Source organism: Petromyzon marinus, chromosome 35, assembly GCF_048934315.1.
Source record: "Petromyzon marinus isolate PM22_M1 ecotype Great Lakes invasive population chromosome 35, UKy_Petmar_22M1.pri1.0, whole genome shotgun sequence".
In the NCBI taxonomy this organism is placed as follows: domain Eukaryota; kingdom Metazoa; phylum Chordata; class Hyperoartia; order Petromyzontiformes; family Petromyzontidae; genus Petromyzon; species Petromyzon marinus.
In genome coordinates, this window is record NC_133701.1 from 4,879,177 (window position 1) to 4,896,268 (window position 17,092).

Genomic DNA, 17,092 nt, shown 5'->3' on the forward strand with positions numbered 1-17,092 from the left:
CTATTAGGGGGGTACCCGTGACATCTATTAGGGGGTACCCGTGACATCTATTAGGGGGGTACCCGTGACATCTATTAGGGGGTACCCGTGACATCTATAGGTGGAACGCGAGACTAATAACGCGATGATGATTACAAAATTAATCTCGAGACATTCGTTGAAAAACAGCCCCAAAAAGTTAAAAGTGTGTAATCGGTGACGTTTCGGGCAACGACCCTTCCTCAGGGTGCGTAGAGAGGCTAGAGATGGTAGAGAGATCTGTGATTGTAGTCGTATGTGCACCACTGCCAACGCAGCGGCATGACCGATATATCATGTATTTATTTACGCAGTGAAGGTGGTCACTCAAAGATGACACTTGCTTTCTCACGCTCATTGCGTGACTGCTGTGTGGAATCGGGCGAATCCGTGAGCATGGACAGGATCGGAATCAGAATAATTATAGAAGGGGAATCCGATAAGCTACAAAACTACATTTCACAGATGCCCAGTGCTCTGTGTTTTGCTCGAGGTTTCTCTTACTAATTAAATTTTTGGAGAAAAAAAATATTTTACAAATTAACAAAATATGTTCTGCAACAGTGAGCAAGCCAAACGGAGAATCTCTCCGGCAACCACATCCATTGAACCCCCGCTCGCCCCTCCCCTCGCCCCTCCCCTCGCCCCCCCCCTCGCCCCCCCCTCGTCCCCCGCCCCGCCCCCTCTGCAGAATGGTGATGGTCAGCGAGTCGGCGATAACTGTGCAGCCGTGATTTTGTCAAATTACCATTAAGTGTAAACATAGCATTGTACATAATAAATTATTACATTTTTCAGTTTCGGATTTATTAAGCTCGTGTTTACTTTATTTATTTCCACACAGACTTGCTGAGCACTCGGCCTCGTGATATCCAACACGTCCAGCGACCAGCAACAAACAGCACGATCGACGAGATAAACAGGCGCGAGTTCACCGCGTTACTTGCATCGACGAGCGAGGTTATTATCACAAGGGCTTTGGCTCCAGCGACGGACCGATCGATTAACGCTGTGAATGCAATGCGCCCTTCGGTACGTTCATCAGAGCGGCACGTGCACCCTGCACGCTCGGCTGGGGCATGCACGGCAAGGGAGGCGTGCAGCGGCAGAAGCTCCGCTGTATAAACCGGAGAGAACGCGAGGCTCTCGAATCCGTTCCCGAAGAATCTCCCAGCGCGCAGCAGCGAAACGTCGGACACCGTGCCGACACAACGCGCGGCACAACCCCGAAGTCGCATCGGTGAGTTCATCGAATGTTGTTTAAAAAAAAAAAAAAAACGATCTCTGACTCCAAGTTAGCTTACGAAACAATATATATATATTTTATGTTCATTGTTATTACATAGCCAATGTGTTACCCTTTGAAGTATCGCTGAGTCACTGCTGAAACCCTCCTGTTTATTTTCGCTGACGGGACGGAGTGGCCGCAGAGAGCCAATCCGCGCGCGCGCGAGAGAAGGCACCACTCGTTAGCGACTCTTTTTAGATATATATACACACACACACACACGATATATATATACACATGATATATACACACACACACGAGCAACAAGAGAATAGCCAACGCGTTACTCTTAATTTGCGGAGGAACACGTGTTTTTTTTTTGTAAAGTGAGAGCGCGTTACATCGGTTGGCGTTCATTAACGCCGCAGAAACACGCGTTCTCGAGACATCAGACCAACTCACCACAACGTCGTAAGCAGCATTCTGGTCTGCGGATCACGATGATGATGATGATGGTTCCACGTGGAGAGAGAGGGAGAGGTGGGGGAGGGGGGGCTATATTATTGCATCGATCGCTACGCCGTAAGTTTTCGCGAACGTGCAGTACACCCTTAGCCGATGCGTTTTCGTGGTTTCGTTCGTTTGTTTTGGGTGTTGTAACGGTGTGCCACGACGTTTCACTTCACGTGCCTCAGAGCTTCCTTAAAGTAAACTAAAATTACGTAACCGAAAGAGAGAGAGAAAATAAATCGGTGTCTAAACAATGTCCCGGCACGTGGAACGAAACGTCGGACAAAGTGCCGAACAACAACAAACACGGTACAACCGTTGAAAACTATTTGGAGAGATGATGGGCTAGTCCATTTTAAATCTTGCACCACAACCGAACCACCACCACCATCATCCCTCCTCGTTCCGAACTATCGGAAAACCCCTGCAAGTGGACCGCCTTTCCACGGTGATCCATTTACAGATACACCACTATCTCCCCCCCCCCTCCTCATCTCTCCCTGAATATATGTTCAACCGGTGACTGAATACATTTAGTTAACAGCGGCGCCTCCATATCTCTTGCAACGTTACAGAGGGAGAGCGTTGGAATATGTAACGACGCCAATAATGCCAACAACAACAATAAGTGGTTGCAGTATTGAGGTAGGTTGCGGTAGACGCGGTGGAAGCTTTGAAATAAAATGTCCTTCACCCCTTTAATTATATAATTACTCTCTTTTATTGTGTCAGCGGGGTAGCTACAAGTGGATCACCCTGTGTGTGTATCTCGCGGTCGTCGGATTAGACGCGGTCGGGTTACACAAACGACCGGACGGAATGGAATATTCTGGGCCATGTGCTGCTTGCTCTACGGCCTTTACACTCCTCCCCCTCCACACACACACAACAACAACAACTCCATCAGTTTCTGGTTACCCGACAGAACGCGTGATTAGTTTATTTGCAATTCGTTTGTAAGTCACATACTGTAAGTATAAATAATTAGACGCATTAAATCAATTGTACTGTATGATGTTGCATATCTTTCGCCGCACCGTGCGTAGCCAACGACAAAACTAAACACGCAAAAAAATCGGTTCGTAAATGATTTTTCAATCCGTAGATTCGACGGCAATCTTCAACTCGAACATCACCCGCACGTGACAAGCTGGGCGGAGCGGTGGCGCAGCGGTTAGCGCGCTGCGCGAAAAAACGAAAATGAACCGAACCCAAGTTGGATCTCTCAACGACGGCGAACGTCGATGGTCAAAGCGATACCCACAGAGCCCCTCCCCGCGCCTCCAACAACCCGCACGAATGAGCGCGCTGCACAAGTACGGTACAAAAAAACTAAACAACCCACAACTAGCGTGGTTGGAGGCCTTCCCTCATCCAGCAGTGGATTGGCAACGGACTGTGCGTACTTACGTGACAGCTCAGGGTTGAAGGGAGAGAGAGAGTGAGACTAAAACACTGCACCACGGACCAATCGGAGATAGGAGCGGAGACTGGCGAGTCTCGTGTCTACAACGCATGGCCACGTAACCTCGGCGGACAACAAACAAACCCAAACCCATTAGAGTTATTATGGGGGGGGGGGGAAGGCATTCGATATAAATCAAGGGCAGTGGACGGTGTTGAATGGCTTCTACTTCCAGTGGGGTAACCCGAGCCACGGCCACTGCCGTAATTGCTGCTGAGCACTGCTGTCCCATTTGACGTGTGCCCGTGTGCGGTGTCCTCTTGCAGCTCTTTGGCCGATTCAAAATCTCGCTTCCCCCGCGAGCGACAACCGAGGGAGGTTTGCAGTGGGCAGCTGCTGCAGTACCCAAATCATCATCATCATCAGCCCCCGCCGCAGCAGCAGAGGCAGCCGTGGTCAATCCACTGCTGGATGAAGGCGCTATTGCTCGTGCTCACCCCCCACCCAAGCCGCCACTATAATCTTGCGATCGTGCGATGTAATTTATTTTATTTGCTGCCTGTATATTGAGTTTGCATGTTTTCGCCGTGAATGCGTGGATTTTTTTTTATCAGCGTCCACCGGCTTTTTCCTCCACATTCGAAAAATGCATTTAAATGTAGATGATTTTTGCTGCTCTAAATTTCCAAGTGATGAGCCACTTTATTGCGCTATCATTTGTGGCCAGGTCGTTTCTAAACCAAACAAGTTAATACCTCAGTGGGCTTTGCTTCGTAGGATGGGGATGGTTCAGTTTTATTTGTATGTTTTTGGGCAATTAGTTTCCTGTACTTTGCACTCCTAACGTGTTTTTTTTTGTATTGTTTGTTGTTGTAACGTCCTTATCTGCCCCGATAGAAAACGCGTTTTTGTTTATATAGCTCATCGGATACCTCCAGTATAAATAAATATTCTGAGTCTGATTTTCCCTTCTTGGTGTCGTGTCCTGCCCAAGCCCACTTACCCATCCCAAAAGTTAGATTCATGCCTTCGTTTGCACCCCGTAGGATATCACACCCACGTGTTCCACCACTTTCTGTCCCTCCAAGCTAAGTCCTTGCATGCGTCTCTCGATTCTTCTTTGAGCACTTTGTAGTTTTACTTGCGCACTCTTCGTGAATTGTCCGTGCTTCCGAACCGCATGTCACGGTGGGCAAGTGTACTCCGATAACAAGCCTTCTCCTTTGGCCACGTTGCTATGAGTAACTCGCTTTGCAGCATCAAATTCAGATTTGCAAAATAACCCCAGCCGGCTCTCGTCTATCTCTTTATGTCATCACGAGCCTTTTGCCCGTCCAAGGACGGGTGTATTGCAGTAAATCTGAAACTTGCAAGCGAAAAGCAGACCGCGACGTGATATTTATTGCATCAATGCGTGTGCAGTTTGTAAGGGCGCGGTGACACAGACCTATTTCATTTTAAGGTTATAATCCCTTGTTCATCACGACGTCCTTTTTACTTCTATGTCTCAACAGCGTTACGGAGATCGCGTGACGTGAGGGTTCTGCCTTTGTAGTGGGGGTTGTAAGTTGACGCCGAGGAGGGGGGAGGAGGCGCCTCGGCCCCCCATGTAGAGTGACGTCACCTGCTCATTATTATTAATGAGGGGGGGAGGTCCATGTGGATGACGTAACATGTTCCTGATTATTAATGAGGGGGGCTGTCGATGTGGAGTGACGTCACCTGCTCATGATTATTCATGAGGAGGGGTGGGGGGTGTCCATTTGGAGGACGTCATCTGCTCATGAATATTAATGAGGGGGGCTGGTCGATGTTGAGTGACGTCACGAGCGTTAAGGACATTCTTGGGTGATTATAGTAGTTATTATAATCTCGCTCCGCCTCCAACTACTGTGCTTATGAGACACACAGTCACGTGTCCATTATTGTTTCAATCTGCTAAAGATTTGATTAATTTTTTGGCCTTTATCATTTTGGTTACCCATGCCCCTCTTTGCAAACGAGTGCAACGTGGTCTCTTGATTTCACAATGGGGTTAGTCCTCCACCAGCTGATGAAATATTTGTCGCGTTTAAAGTACAAACATATTATTCATACATGGCCAATGGCTTGATCAAATTAAGAGCGATAAAGCTCCCTTCTTCGCTGACGGCCTAGGCACGCATCTTTTGGATGAATTTAACACCAACCATACGATGACGTTTTTGCTTTCAGCTGGTTTCAAATCTTTTAAAAATCTAATACAATAAATGTAACACGGCTTTGGACGAGTTTAAATGACATCTCCCCCGCCAGCAAGCTGGCGGCCAGCCTATCACCTATATTTACCCCCACAGCCCTCTCCTCGACCACCGCTATGAACACGCTTTTTTGTTTAGGTGGGAGAGACACCAACAACGTTTCATCATTCAATGTTTTTCTTTGGCCCCGTGTAGTTTCAGGTTCCTAATTTATTTTGATTTAAATGTCAATAACGTTGGCATGGGAAAACAATAAAACTTGGTGGGCAGAAGCCAAAAAACGAACCACCGTTCAGTTGTATTGACTGTGAAAATCCACGATTTAAGTTAACAACAATTTTACAAATTCCCCCGAATCTGGACAAAATGTTATCGTTTCTCTCAAGAGTTGGCAACTTGGAAGGCAACTTTCAGCGACATCACGGACAGCTCCGCAAGACGACTCGAGGTCGTGTGCCGGGTAGACCAATTAATGATCGACACACACAAAGACAAATATACCTTCCCCCATACACCCTTAACAAACCTTTGGGGAAAATTCTGTTAAGCGAGCACCTACGAAGGCCGGCACGGCACACGAGGGCGGTGCGGTAGCCAGCACCACGCCCGGCCGCCTTTGTCTCCCGAGTGGCGATGTTTACACGCCGCGCCAGGTACTCATTCGAGGCTGAGTCGACCTAGGGGAGGCCCATGACCGGTTCAGATAACCGTCACTGGCGTTGGCCGTGAGCGGGAATCGAACCCGGGTTCGTAGCGCGGGCGCGCTCACCGCTGCACCATCGCTCGTCACTACACCCACGCAATCACGTGACAGGACACGTCACAGTACACGTCGGGCTAATGGCGTACCACGTCGTCCGTTTACCCAACAATGCGCCGTGTGGTGTAGTGGGCAGTAGAGGGCAGTGCAGCAAACATCGACTGTTCTGCACCAGCTTCACGAATTGGCAATGACCAGCGTGGTGAAAAAATGGTGAAATATCCAACCACGGCCCAGCAAGGCTCGCGGAGGGCTCCCATCCAGCAGTGGATTTACAAAACGGGCTGTGCGTGTACATGATCGGTCTCCTACATGGAAAGCTTAAACAGCATGGCCTCACCAATACCATCCCGTAACACAGCCAATAAACATCAAGGAATGGAACGTGACCGAGAGGTGATTGAGAGGGTGATTGAATGAGCGAACGCGTGGGTGGGTGAGAAGGTGGGCGAGTGGGTAAATACATGAGCGAGATGGTGAGCGGGTGAACACGTGGATGAGTGAGATGGTGGGCGAGTGTGTAAATGAATGAGTGAGATGATGAATGAGTGAGTGGGTGCGCGCGCGATCGAGTGGGCGAAGGCGTGGGTGGGTGCGACGGTGGGCGAGTATGTAAATGAATGAGTGAGATGGTTGAGTGAGTTCAAGTTCACGGTAGATAACCCGTTGGTGTCCACTGCGATGCTGCCAATACGCTCGAATGAGTGCCACATCTTTCTGGCACCGATCGCTCATGTCGTCTAGCCATTCCTCGTTGGGCCTTCGCCTATATTCCGATTCCAATGAGCTCTCACCTGGAACGTCGAGGTTGACGGGGTCTCCAGAACTCTGCATTGCACCGCGTCACTCGCCAGAGGGCGGCACAGACCCCCGTGTTCTCCCTCCACTCGGGGCGCTCGAGAGTTTGCGTCCAAAGCACGCGACAAGGGCAAACAATTGCCGCCGTGGTGTTTTACCCATCGGCGCAGCGGGTGCTCGTCCGAGGCCGAGTCGACCTACGTGGAGTCCTCAACACGAATGCACACAATTTCGCCACTGATTTTCAGACGTTTGCCGCAAATCAAACGCAGCTCACCGGGAACGTGGCACGATGTGCTAACCACTGCGCCACTGCAAGACAAAGACAAAGATCCCCCGTGTGGCCTTAAGACTTTGGGGGGAAAGTGCTATTAGCGAGCACCTATGAAGGCCGGAACGGCACACGAGGGGGTGGGTGGCGAGCACTACTCTGGGTCGCCTTTGTCGCCTCAATTCTTATGTTCACACACCGCACCAGGTACTCGTTTAAGGCAGAGTCGACCTAAGGGAGGTCCAGCACGACACACACACACACACAGATGTCTTCAGATAATCGCCACTGACATAGCTACTCACCACTGATGTTGGCCGTGGGTGAGAATCGACACTGGGCGGAGGGAGGAGGAGGGGGGTGGAAATCTCCGGATTCGTAGCGCAGTGCGCTCACCACTGAGCCACCGCTCTCTCCTCGCTGCCGTAGCAGGCACCTCCCTGTCCACAGACCGCGCCTCCCCCCCTCCCCCGACCTCCCCCCCCCCGGGAAAGGAGACATGCTTCAGCCACCTCGTTAGAGACAGACCCCCTGATGGGACCCATACAGAGATATCCTTCATAAGGTCATCATTAGGGATCTGATTTGGGCTTAGTTTCTCGCTCGATCTTTTCCGAAATGCTGCTAAGGCTGGCTTGGGGTAGGGGTTGTTTGACGTAAGGCACTACCACTATGGTATAAGGTACTGCTATCCTCTATACTTATAATTACATGAAGGCAGTTTCTAACTAAAATAATTTTAAAATGACAATTTTATCGTAACGGTGATGCGGTCTGTTCCGGTTAAAGTTAATTACCGGTGTGATAACGCATCGTCGATTAAAATGTGTCTTCAAACGTTTACCAGACGTACTTAGAATGAGACGGTTTTTGCGATCGGTTAACGTGATCCAGGCAGCCGCTAGAGGCCGCTACATTTACCACAATGAGGAAACAATTTTTTTTTTAATTTTAATCGCGAAGTAGGGATCGATCCCTCGCAGAGCAATGCACATTTGTGGGTCATAGAACCGTGGAAGGAGTTATCACGTAACTACTAATGAGATTGTATCCACACTAGGGGGGGACAGCACTCGCCCAAATGCAGACGTAAATATTCGTTGGCACGACACTCAATCAGATATTTTTAATTCTCAGAGCTGCAATTTAGGCGCATGAAGCGCAAACCAGAGACCGGGTTGGGACCGTAAACTCCAGACACTTGAAGAAGAGACGACAGGAGCGGGAAGCTCTCGAGAGGACCTCTCTAACAGAGCATTTTGGCCTAATCGTCCACGCCGGTCAGTTGTCTTCGAAGAGATGGGAGTACCCCACGCTCCACCCGCACCACAACGCGACCTGCTGGAACTTGACATCACAGAACTACCTCTGAAGTCACTGGTGACCGAACTGAGATCCATCAATTCGTGACCGAAACCTGCATTCGAACCCAAGGTTCTCAGCGATGCTGTCGGCACAGCTGTCCGACCTCCGAGCCACACGGACACTTTAAACCTATCGTTCAACATAGCAAACCGAGCGCCGCTTCATCCGTGCGCGTAACACGATGTTGACATTAAGAACGCTACACAATGTGGATGGGGTGGAGGGGACCTTGAGCCATGAACCTGCCACGGGACAGAGCCGCTGAAGAGAGAGAGAGAGACTGGCTCACACGTTGTGCTGGGACGCCACGGTCCATCTTTCAAGTGCCGCCGCCGCCCCACAGCCGCAGCCTTCCCCTCTGGCCGAGCTAGGAGGCGCATTCCTGGGATGGCTCCGCGTTAGACACGGCCCTTTCGGGCACCGCCCGCCCGGCCACTACGCATGTAACACATTACGCGGCTAACATTACGGCAATAAATCTTGACATCGGGGAGAGCACAGGTGTCTCCCTCCCCCTCTTCCTCCTCCCTCCGCAACCCCAATTTCTCTTTTTTCTTCACGGCCCACGCTCCACATCATCATCACCCACTCCTCGTTATCTTCTTCAATTCCGATCCTCCTCCTCCAGGGCTCCCGCTCCACATCCACATCACCAGAATCATCGTAATCACGCACTCCTCCTCGATCCCATATCTTTCTGCCTGCTCTTCCTCCACATACATGATTTATTGTTACCTTTATTTGTCGACATCGTCGTCATCATTTTGGCCACAACATCAATCAATCATCATCAATCAATCATATAGTCGTCGTCATCGCCGCCAATTTAGACTCGTCATCACCATTCATTCATCTATGCACCGTTCATCATCCTGCCTTCATCAATGGTGATAATCAATCATCCATCCATCAGTTACTTCACTCTCATAGCAAGCAGCACGTCATCACCATTCATTAGCCATCAGCCGTGAAGTATCCACTGCCACAACGAAGGCCTCCCTGTGCCGCCCGCATGCGCCACGGCTTTTGCGATGCACTCCTGTCCACGAGCTGACTTCGTCGCTCCATCTCCACGGTGGTCGCCCTCTCAGGGGCGTGCGATCTCCTTCCCCCCCCCCCCCCACCCCCGGGCTGCCGTTCCGTCACGAGCTTGGCCCTGCACTTATGAACATAATCATCCCTTGACGTGAAATGACATTGAATCGACAGCTCCTCGAGTCTCGTCAGCAGGGTTATCGCCAGACTTTCCACACATTGCTAGGCAATCTATTGTATCGACCCTTCAAGGATGATGGGCTGTGAGCGACATGAATTATATAACTCAATTAATTCAAAGTATAAGTATTATTATTAGCAGGAAGATAATGTGGAGGTCAGCTTCAGATTGAGTAGGCATGTATCAAATTGCTCCGCACATATTATTTGTTTAGCCTCACTATAAATACACACTGCCTTGTAAATTGAAAAAAAATTAAGCTGATGTTGCGTGCAATTGTTTTTTTAATCCAGAGAATCCGCGCAGAGGAACAGAGAGAGAGAGAGAGAATCGACAGAGAAGGCTCGCGACTTTATAAAGACGTAACAAGTCACGGTGGAATTAACCGGTGTCACAAATAATTCTCGAGGCACTGCCCAAGTCTGACAGGGTCATTAAACATTATGATAACAGGCTAAGGAATTAGCAGACGCGCGCGTGTGTGTGTGTGCAGGTGGGGAGCGGTGGTGTAGCGGTCAGCACGCTGCGCTACGAACCCGGCGATTCCCGTTCACGGCCAACACCAGTGACGATTAATAGAATTAGCATACACACACACGCGCACAATAAAGACGTAAACACATACACTTTACATATACAGAGCCACTAACAATCAAACATATGCACGCACACCCACGCAAAGCTAAAGATACACACTATGAAACAACAAACAGAAAGACAAAGATCCCCCGTGTAGCCTACATAGAGTGTTGGGGCAAGTGCTGCTTGGGAGACGACGCCCGAGTGAGTGGTGTGACCAAACAAAGACAAAGACCCCCCCGTATAGCGCACTGCGCTCCGAACCCGGCTATCCGAGTTCGAATATTTGAACCGGTCCTGGGCCTCCCCTAGATCGACTCAGCCGCAAATGAGCACCTGGTGCGGTGTGTAAAAATCAACACCGGGGAGACAAAGATGGCAGGGCGTGATGTTAGCCACATAAGCACTCATGAAGGCCGGCACGGCACTCAGGTGCTTGCTAACAGCACTCACCCCAACAGTCTATTGAAGCCTACACGGCTGAACGTTGTCTTTAGTATGTCTGTGTGTGTGTCCGAAGGAAAAAGAGCACGAGATCAAGCGACGTTTCAGAAACGTCGCGGAGACGTCAGCGTTGTTTACCCGTTACGCGGAGTGACCGCTCTTCCTCCATCGACCGCAGGATCTGGGGCTTTGCCGTGTGCCGGGGTCTCTTACTCGGGGGGGTCACTCACTCAGGGGGTGTAGGTTCACTCACTCAGGGGGGGGGGTCACTCACTCAGGGGGTGTAGGTTCACTCACTCAGGGGGGGGTCACTCACTCAGGGGGTGGGGGTCACTCACTCAGGGGGGGTCACTCACTCGGGGGGGGGGGTCACTCACTCAGGGGGGGGTCACTCACTCGGGGGGGGGTCACTCACTCAGGGGGGGGTCACTCACTCGGGGGGGGGTCACTCACTCAGGGGGTGTAGGTTCACTCACTCGGGGGGGTTACCGACTCAGGGGGTGGGGGTCACTCACTCGGAGGGGGTCACTCACTCAGGGGGGGGGGTTACTCACTCAGGGGGGGGGGTCACTCACTCAGGGGGGGGGTCACTCACTCAGGGGGGGGGTCACTCACTCAGGGGGGGGGGTCACTCACTCGGGGGGTGGGGGTCACTCACTCAGGGGGGGGTTACCGACTCAGGGGGTGGGGGTCACTCACTCGGGGGGGGGGTCACTGACTCAGGGGGGGGGGTCACTCACTCAGGGGGGGGGGAGGGGTTATTCACGCGCCTTTCGGGACAGCCGGGCGCGTCGCGTCCGCACGTGAACACGGCGTGACCCGCTCCCCTACGTGACCCGCTCCCCTATGTGACCCGCTCCCCTACGTGACTCGCTCCCCTACGTGACCCGCTCCCCTACGTGACCCGCTCCCCTACGTGACCCGCTCCCCTACGTGACCCGCTCCCCTACGTGACCCGCTCCCCTACGTGACCCGCTCCCCTACGTGACCCGCTACCCTACGTGACCCGCTCCCCTACGTGACCCGCTCCCCTACGTGACCCGCTACCCTACGTGACCCGCTCCCCTACGTGACCCGCTCCCCTACGCGTGCACGCTTTGCATTCTCCGTGCGCACGTGTCACGGTTTTCTGTGCGTGCCCGTACGTGCACAGCCTCTGCTGTTGTTGTTGTTGTGCTGTTCTCTGGTTTCCTCGCCTTCGCCGATCGGCACTGACCAGCGTGGTGAAGTATGCTAACAACAACGAAAACTGCCCCATGACAGATACGGCGTAGAGATGCCGTCATCCAGCAGTGGATTGGCAAAGGGCTCTTTGCATTATGAATAATTGGACGATTCGCGTTTTAAATAAAAATTCGTTCATTGCTTCCCATTTCCTCGTCTTTTTTTCCCCAAGCTTTAACAACCGTTCGTACATTCAAGAAACGCTAACACCATTTGTCTTTTACACCTTCCACGGTGCACTTTGTTACTGGCCGCGTGACGTTTTGGGGGCTTGGGTCATTACCCGAAACGTCGTCTATTAATTTGCTCAATAATACACAGCAATATGCAGTGCACATGAACTCGCGAGCGTTTTTTTTATAATACTTGCGCATATAAAATATACAGTATATGTGAATTTATAAATATTTTATACCGAACACAATGTACAATATATATAAATCATACGATATCATAAGATATGTATATGAAACAAATTATTTGGTGGTGATGCTGTTAATGCGTGGGGCAAAACTCAAATTCGTGAAACACACTGTGGCCTGTGACGTTTCGGGCAATGGCCCCTTTTCATAGCGCGCGTTTATGTGTAATGAAGAACGTGTTTCGTTGCGTCTATAAATACACTCGTTAAAGCAAGTACCCTTCATAACGTTGATACGGAGCCAGTACTCTCAGGCATAACCAATACTGCGCAAACAATATTATTTAGCAAATACACAATTTTGTTCACGAAACAATTAAATGCAATGCGTGCGTTAAACAGGGCTCCCCGGTCCTGTAGACCCGATAGCTCTCACCAATAACATCCAGTTGTAATAATAGGGTTTTCGCCTTTTTTTCTGGCAACAAAACCGAAACCTTTTTACAAGGATTCATGTCTGCATTAACCACATACCTGCAGTCAAAATGCAAACAAAAAACATTTTATGATAATATTTGTATTGTCCTTTGGCGTCATCAGGTCGAGCACCAATTGGGCCGAGGCTCAAAAGAAAGCCGTCCCGTGGTGTGGACCAATCAGTTGCAAGGACAATGCATTTATTATCATAGTATGTTTTTTGTTTGCATTTTGACTGCAGGTATTGTGGTAAATGCAGACATGAATCCTTGTAAAAAAGGTTTCAGTTTTCATTACTAGTACTACAGGTTTCAGTTTTGTTGCCAGAAAAAAGGGGAAAAACCCTATTTTTATATTTTGGCACTAGCAAAGGAGGTCTAATGATGTAGATGCTCACCCCGAGCCCTCATTACTTTGATAGTGCATTGTCTTTGAGCTGTGTGACGCCTTTTGGCGTCATCTGGTCGAGCACCAATTGGGTCGAGGCTCAAAAGAAAGCCGTCCCTTGGTGTGGACCAATCAGTTTCAAGGACAATGCATATATTATCATAGTATGTTTACTGTTTGCATTTTGACTGCAGGTATTGTGGTTAATGCAGACATGAATCCTTGTAAAAAAAAGGTTTCAGTTTTGTTGCCAGAAAAAAAGGGGAAAACCCTATTCTTATATTTTGGTACTGGCAAAGGAGGTCTAATGATGTAGAACATCCAGTTGTTTAAAAACAAGTCGGACTCTGCTGATGAGACCCAAGGGGTCAGAGCCAGCAGAGGGTGAGTGACCAATGAAATGCTCCTAGACACCGCTCCCCGCCACCTTCCATCCGCCGTCCAATTACCAACGCCCATTGACTCAGCGTGGTGAAGTATGGTCAAACAACCCCCCCCCCCCCCCTCCGTGTGAAAAATAAAAATAGGTTTTTCCCTTCCTGGCCTTAAAACAGGTGTTGAGATGTTCAAACACCAGATAGATACTTTTTTGAAAGGCATCAAAGTCCGCCTTAAGGGGCTGTCCATAAATGACGTCACACGATTTTGGACTATTTTTGACCCCCCCGCTTCGTCGCACGGCGTCACAAAAAGTCAGACCCCCCCCCCTCAAATATGACGTCACAAAGCTCTGCCCCCCCTTCCCCCCCCCACAAAAAAATAAAACATGCTTCAAATCGCTTTAAACTATTGCAATTGTAGTGCGTATTTAATGTGGCGCTGCACTCCGATGTTGTAGGAGAAAACATTTATTTAAAAGTCTATTTAATTAAGTAGAACGTGTTGTCTATATTTATTTAAAGATGCGCATTGTGATGTGACGTCACATTTCTCAAACCCTCCCCCCCTCGTCACACATCGTCACAAATATCTGAACCCCCCTCCTAGGTGCGTGACGTCATTTATGGACGGCCCCTAACGACACGTACTGGTGGTGAACATACAACACAAACATGTTTCTGATTATATATTCTTGGTTCTTTCGGTAAAGTCACGTAGAAGGGAAACAACAAAATAATAAAAATCTAAAACAATAAAATTCTCACGACGTTTCGTGAGAACAATAAAATTCTCACGACGTTTCGTGAGAATTGTATTGTTTTATATTTTTATTATTTTATTGTTTCCCTTCTACGTGGTGACTTTACCGAAAGAACCAAGAATATGAATCCCTGCAGTCACGAAAGCTTTAAATCAAAATTGAAATGGCTCTGATTATAATATATTGCATTGTCTTTGAAACCGATTGTCCCACACCAGAGACAGCTTTCGTTACGGCCTTGTCTCGCCAGTGTCAGACGAAACAACAACGCCAAAAGGCGAACAGTACAAAGACAATGCCACACGTGTCAGAGCATTTCTAGCTCGGGGTAGAGCAGCTACATCATGGGACCTTAACCTATTCTTATTTTTCATACTTTGATACTGACAACGATGTCCCGTAATACCCCCCCCCCCCCCCCCGTGACCGACACGGCTTGCAGGGAAGGCCTTCATCTCACGCTAAATTAATGTTTCCGTATTCTGCAGATTAGATAAGACATCACATTGCCTACCCCCACCCCCGCTCGTCCTTATATTTGAATGTAAAGCATGCGTCTTATAATCCCCGTAGGTACGAGTGCGCGATACCAGATTTGTATAACTTGGATCGGCACCAGGCACCCGTCTTACTTTTTTCCCGAGGGCATATATGCTCGTCGGAAGTGCGCGGTATTACCTTTAATTATTTACACACACCGACACACAATTAAACAGACTCCCCTTTTTTAGAAGAAGAAGAAAAAAACAGATGCATTACGCATTGTAAGCAAATGTAATTCACACCTCCTTGTAATCTAACCGCAGTGCTGGGTACATTGCGTGGTGTGCTTATGAGAAGCGGGAAACAAATGTGGGCTGGATAGTCTTACTCGGCAAACGGGCCGAACACGGCCTCATGCCCTCTCTAATTATCACGGATGTTTGCGCTAAAGATTGCGAACATCACTCTCGCTCGCAACGTTTGTTTCAAATTACATCTCTCGGCAAATCCGTTCTGCAGCAGCAATATTACTTTTTGATTTATAAATATATTAAATATATATGTCTAACTCAGCGCTCCACGTACTTCACTCCATACGTCTGCTAACATAGCCTTACATTCTTAGATCTTTCGGTAAAGCTAAGAATATGAATTACTGCAGTCACGAAAGCTTTAAATCAAAACATGGCCTTACTTCCACTTAGCTCTGTCCATGATATTTACTCAAGAACTTTGCATTCGATGCGCCTCTCGGTTGCATCGAATTGTTCAAATTCATAACGTAGCTTTATTCTCCGTCTTCCCCGGATTCTCACACCTTGAATGTTCAAAACAATGAACTTTAATTCACTGTACGTATATACTGTAGACTACATCGTAGCCATCGTTAGCAGCAGCACGCTATGATCTATCCACTGCTGGGCCAATGACCTCCGCACCTGCCTGCATACATCAGCTGATTTTCTAGATTTGAAGCTTTCGTGACTACAAGGATCCATACTCTTTGGTTCTATTCGGTAAAGTCACGTAGGTAAAAAAAATAAAATAACAAAAATCACGACGTTTCGGCCACAACACAAGTGGCCTTCATCAGGTGAAGGGACCGTGCTGTCATGAAGACAGCGTGGGAGTGCTCATTTTTATGCTAATTCCTTTGTCAAGCGTTTTGCTTTCTCCCACACAGCTTAAATGACGCGACCTGGGCTTGATTGTTTTCACTCCAACGCTGTCCTCATGACAGCACGGTCCCTTCACCTGATGAAGGCCACTTGTGTTGTGGCCAAAACGTCGTGATTTTTGTTATTTTATTTTTTACCTACGTGACTTTACCGAATAGAACCAAAGAGTATCAGCTGATTTCTCAATGCTCCATCCACGCTTAATAAAGACACATTACAATTAGGTAACATTCCTTGTCTACTCGTGCTAAAACTAAACATATATGCAGACAACACCACCTCCTTGCCGTAGCTGTCTCTCCACATTTTATCTTTTAGGACATTATTCATTAGGTTGTATTTATTTTTACACATCCCATCAGGCGCATGGCCTTCTTAGGAGTGCATTTTATTTTCAGAATCGTTGGTTTGTTCCAAGCAACTTCTGAACCGATGTCGACATTCAATATTTCATCAGCAGTGCCATGCTTTCTTAAAAGCGATGCAACTAGGATCTCTACAATGTTCCTCGCCATCGACTCAAGCCCCGATTCCCTCCGTCTGGAATCGCGCTGTTGCTGCTGCTGCTGTCACCATCCTAAAATCTCTCAGCCAGATCCAAAATAAGGCTGGCGAACAAAGTGGTACAACGCAGCCGTCCAGAACGAACGCCTCCTTCGAGACACAGACATCAATGCAACCCCTGCACGGCTTTGCCATTCCTCCTCGAAGACACCGGTTGGAACGATCAACCGCATCAGGACACCAACAGGCCAATGCGGTGCCACATCTCCTTGAACATTAAATACACGAGCCACAGCAGTGCGATTGTGGCCACACAACCCACACTCCGCTGAGCACGGTCGGCTACGTACGCTGCGGAAGAAGTTCAACGTGCATAGAAACTATGCATCGTAAAAGTAAACCACTGTAATCTGCGCTCCTTCAACAGAGGAGGAACAGCACAACGACACGAACTCTCTCTCTCTCTTTCCTGAAGCCCTCTCATCGTGACCAGCAGACCTCGA

General features: G+C 49.0%; 1 long non-coding RNA gene across 1 annotated transcript; it reads left to right on the plus strand.

The window, feature by feature from the left end:
* Nucleotides 1-720: 720 nt before the first annotated feature.
* On the plus strand, nucleotides 721-4,123 carry LOC142929822 (uncharacterized). Its single transcript, XR_012945969.1, has 2 exons — nucleotides 721-1,258; nucleotides 2,862-4,123. It is a non-coding gene; the product is annotated as an uncharacterized LOC142929822 (long non-coding RNA).
* The last annotated feature ends 12,969 nt before the right edge of the window (nucleotides 4,124-17,092 follow it).